The sequence below is a fragment of the Lates calcarifer genome, unplaced genomic scaffold (genome assembly GCF_001640805.2).
Source record: "Lates calcarifer isolate ASB-BC8 unplaced genomic scaffold, TLL_Latcal_v3 _unitig_5362_quiver_969, whole genome shotgun sequence".
NCBI lineage: Eukaryota > Metazoa > Chordata > Actinopteri > Centropomidae > Lates > Lates calcarifer.
Window position 1 is genome coordinate 11315 of NW_026117468.1, and position 5330 is coordinate 16644.

The 5330-nt window shown below is 38.7% G+C and overlaps 1 pseudogene; it reads right to left on the reverse strand.

Annotated features, from left to right (window-relative positions):
* Positions 1–428: 428 nt before the first annotated feature.
* Positions 429–5098, reverse strand: LOC108874384 (GTPase IMAP family member 9-like; annotated as a pseudogene).
* Between the last annotated feature and the right edge of the window lie 232 nt (positions 5099–5330).

A 5330-nucleotide genomic window follows, 5' to 3' on the forward strand; every position in this document is an offset into this window, starting at 1 on the left:
CTTTCTTATAATACGAGTGTCCTCCCTTTGAGATTGAATCTATTTTGTCAAACAGCTCTTTGACCTGATCCCTGTTTCCCATCTCTTTGTTGTTGAAAATGTGATACTGGCCGCTACATTTGATGAGCAGCTCTTGCAGGTTCTCGTCCTCTCTGACAAACTGATCCATGTCTGTGTCTTCCACTCTGTCTCCATAAGTGAACAACACCATGGTGTGTTTAGAGACGTCAGGACTCAGCATTTTCTGCACAGTCTCCAGCTCTTTCTGCTCCTGTTCAGTGAATCTTCCGAGCTGGATGGTGAGGAGGAAGACATGAGGACCTGGAGAGCTCAACTTCACTGCTTCCTCTAGCTGTGTTTTCACCTCCTCTTCAGACAGCTGAGAGCTGAAAAGTCCAGGGGTGTCGACCACAGAGACTCTACGACCCTGAACAATCTCTTCTCTCTTTTCACTGCTGAGTGTCAGGGGTCTGGTGCTGAACTTACAGTCAAACTCCTTCTTACCCAGGATGGTGTTTCCTGCTGAACTCTTCCCGACTCTCTCCTGACCCACCAGCACCACCCTCAGGTCAGTGCTGAAGTTAGACCCTGAAAACGACACAGGTTATTAGGGCTGGGACGATGTATGAGAGCCTCTGACCAGCAGGGGTCAGTGCACAGTATTTTAAAACATCACCACACAACCATTCATCCTATAAACCACTAAAGGAAATACAGAAATTTTATATTTTTGTTACTACAAAATTAGCAGTCTGCATTTTGATGATTTAAATAAATGTGTTGTAGAATAATGATATAAACCAAAATGTCACATTCGTTCTGCCTTCTAACACTATCAACATCTCACTGCATCTCTGTAAATGTTTAATTTCTAATCTACTTTTTTAAAAGACCTCATCTGATAGCCCCCAAAAAGTACCTAATAAATTCTGTTTCCTTTTTGATTAATAATGTATGTTCAATGTATCTAGTGTTGGCATCAGCTTTCAAATAATACATTTCAGAGTATGACATATGTATTGTTTTGGACTAAAGAGTGCAAACGTGTTATTAATCAGTGATGAATAAGGAATAATGAGTAAGATGCTCTCAGTCCCTCAAAATTAACAGAAAAGCATCTGTTGGTAAAAACAATACAGGAGAAAAACAGAAGATGTAGTCAGATGAAAATTACACACTTGATTATTCCATGTGTCTACATTTTTAATTTTGCTTTACTGAGCTGCAGCGCTAATGGCTAATTCATATTGAATATTACTGCAAAGTACAAGCCTTCTTCTTCTTCACTGACCCAGCTATAGCCCCCATTAAAGCTCCCACTGCAGCTCCCACAGGACCCCCCAAGAATCCAGCTACTGCTCCAATGGCAGTGCCCTGTTGAACTGCCTTAATAAATGTGTTTTCTCCCTCTGCCTTTCTTCTTGCTTCTTTTCTATCCATATGTGGATTTGTTCTTATAAAGTAATCCATTTCCTCTCTTATGGCTCTCTCTGCCTGTTGGAACAGTTCATTGGTGTAGCAACTTCCTCCATTTCTCTGAACCATTGTGTTGATCTTCTTCAGCAGCTCACTTACTTGACAAGGATCCTTGTCTCTGTTGTCAAAAACATGGTATCCTCCACGGCACTGCCTGATGAAGTCCTGTAGATCTGGATTTTGACTGATCAGTTCATCTATGAGGACATCTTCCTCCTTCAGATCGTCTCCATGGGTGAACAAGACCATTGTGTAATATGCTGCCCTTTCTCCAAAAAGCATCTGAATGATTTTCACTGTGTCCTTTTCTTCTCTTGTGAATCTGCCGCTGGATCACGACCAAGAACACATGAGGACCAGGAGCAGCATATGACATGCATTTAGCAATCTCTCTCTTTACCTCCTCCTGAGTTTTACTGGTGTCAAACAGACCTGGAGTATCAATAACAGCAAGCGTCTGACCACCAAACTCAGCTTCTTCCTTCCAACACTCTGATGTCATTGAGGAAGACGACATCTTAGACAGAAAAACCTTTTTCCCTAAGATGGTGTTTCCTGCTGCACTCTTCCCAACTCCAGTTTTCCCAACAAGTGCAATCCTGAGGTGTGCCTCCTCTGCCTCTGTTGGGGAATTTCACAATTACTGATGTTATAAAAACAAAAACTCTAAATATATCATAACCCCATAGCTAAATTCTCTGAGCAGATTGTATGATTAACACCCTAATACTGCTACCACATAAAACACTGAATACAAAAAAGCATTACCGTCCTACAGACCTGACAGTGTCAGAGCTACAGTCTGATGTGGTTTATTAGAAAACAGTCTTTACTTGTATAGCACCTATTGCACAGGTTACTGCATTTCAAAGTGTTTTACAGATGACTGAGTTTGAGACTGAAGGACATGATGAATAAGAATAATGGAAATGTAATAAACAGGTTTAGATTTGTGTTTAAAGAGTTTGCCACTTTCAGCAGCTCTCAGGCACAGAGCAGAAAAACTAAACTATGCCTCACCAAAAGTGTTTATCCTGGTGAGATAACAGAAACATTTCTGGTCTGCTGTTGCAGTCCTAGAGGATTCACTCTCTGAACATTCTCTGAATCTGTAACTAAAATTTAATTTTCATCCTTTTTGAACTGTAGAAGTTTCTATGACCTCTAAAATACATCTAAAGTTGTCACTGTGTTTTAGGAGACATGTCCACATAAAGCTGTGTTATTAGTTATTTGCCCATAATTGATCACAGATTGATCAGTAATGTTTACCTGGACTGACAGTCTACAGTCCTCATAGCACCTGCTACAGAGCTCATCACAGTTTGGTGTTGTGTCCCCAAAAGTTATTTTAGATTTATTTGCTTGGAGAAATGTAGGAATGAATAACTCTCTTGACAAAAAGATAAAAGTTAAACCAGGTAAAAACAGCAAAAACAGAATTTTTGTGATGAACTGTAGTCAAAAGTAGTCCCAAGGTCAAGTAAAGTGAAAGTCTACAGTGGCCTCAGAAAGTGTTCAGTCTCCTTTACTTTGTTGCACTGTAGATTTAATTTGAAATGGATAAAGCTAACATTTTACTCGCATCAGTTTACACTCAACATCCTGTAACGACAAAGTGAAAACATATTTTTAGAAACTGAAATCTCCATTACATAAGTACTCAGACCCTTAATTCAGTTTTTTGTAGTAGCCACTTTGACAGCAGTCTTCTTGTGTCAGTCTTTCTATACACCTGGATTTGGGCAGTTTATCACAATTCTTCCTGACAGGTCTTCTCAGGCCCCGTCAGAAGTTAAGTATCTGTGAACAGCCATCTTCAGGTCTCTCCACAGATGTCCTTCAGGTTTTAAGCCTGGCCTTTGGCTGGTCCCCTTAGGGACAGTCAGAGACTTGTCCTGAAGCCACTCTAGCATTGTCTTGACTGCATACTTCAGGTCATAGTCACACTGACCATTATTTCATTGGCTTCACTGTATCTGTCCTGGAGCTGTCCTCTGTTCCAGCTCCTTTGGTCTCACTCTGCCTCTACTTTTGGAACCTGTCTCCAGCCCACTTTTCCTCAACGAAGGGGGACCAGTGAGCTCAGTGGTGAGTTTCCCTGCACTACACTGAGCAGTTTTGAGCTGTGAATAAATGCAGCCCATTTACAATAATACTCACAGCTAAACTTGCTCAACTGGATTCCAGTCATACCTTTTTGACAAATGCGAATACTCCACAAGATACTTTCAGTAAGGAAGTTAGGAACTGCCGGTAAATATGTCAGACATTGAAGGTTTTTTTTGTTTGTTTGTTTTTTAATCTTAAACCTGAGAATCATACATTCTACTGTTATGAAACAACCAAAAAACATTTTATGGCATAATTCCAATATTTGCTGTCTTAATTTATTTCAGTTTAAGTTTTGAAGTTTAACTCATAAAAATATGGTTAAATGAATCCTGAAATACAGATGTTTCATGGTGAGACATCAAGTTCGTAATGCCGCCATGGACGTGCCATTGTACAAAAACTCAAAAGCTTCAAAACTTAGCATTGTTAAGGTCTATAAATTGCACTGATCAGATTTCAAGTCTATCTGATCACTAGGAGTAGTTTGTGAGCAACTGTAAATGCCAAAATTCAAAATGGCTGACTTCCTGCTGGGGTTAGGACATGACTCCACTGACTTTTTTATAATGTTGGAATGTTACTAGTGCCCTAACCCACTAACCCTAACCCTACCAAATTTCATACATGGAGGTGAAATTTAACAGCAATGTTGTAGAGGGTGCTATGAAGCCATTTTGCCACACCCATGTACAAGACCTGTAAAACATATACATTTTCACCACATCTGACACATGCAAAGTTTTGTGAGTTTTGACCACCCTCAAAATGTGATTAATTTTTGATAGACAATAGACAAGATACTTCACAACAGCTCTCATTGCTAAACCAGCTCAACAGGATCCCTGGCATACTTCTTTAACAAATGGAAATGCCCCACCAGTCACATTCAGTAAGAAATTTATAAACTGCCAGTAAACATATCAGACAAGGAGAACATTGTCTTCATGTTTTTTTCTCTTACTTTTGGGGGATTAAGATACCCTGTCAAGAGTACATTCTATTGTTAGGATTATTTTTTGGGCTAATTCCAATATTTGTAGACCTAACATATTTTATTTTATTTAAGTAAGTAAAAATCATTTATAGAGCTCCTTTCTAATTTGATGTTTTGGTTAACATTAAAATAATATAGAAAGCATAAACATGACAGATAAGAATACCATGTCATTATATATAGGATAGACTTATCTTTATACATACATACATACATACATGTACACATGCATATATATTTGCACATATACAACTTGAGTCCAAGACTTGAGCTTTATTACCCTTTAAAATGAATTTAATTTCCTGTATTGTGTTGTATGCCAATTGTCCCTCAGGGTTAGGAATTAGGGCAATCAAATCATTTCAAATTAAGTTTTAGAAATTGATAGTGAAATTGAAATAATGTCAATCTGAGTTTTATTAAAGTATGTTACAAAGTAAATGGATATTAGTTATGTTATAAATGTACTTACCTGTCAGAGGAAGTCTGCTGGCCATATTCATCAGTGAAACCTTGTCACTGTTGAGGTGTTGTTGTGAACAGTTTTATTCAGTATGATCTGTTCCTCTCCTCCCCTTGAACACACCACACCCTGACACAGCTGGAAACTGTCACAGGTATATGAGAGCTCCATGATAGGTAAATCATCCCTAGTATGTAACAGCCTCTCGTGCACATAAGCAGAACTTAAGTCTACACCAGAAAAAGTAACAATATAAATTTTAGCTAGTAAGGAATAGAATGA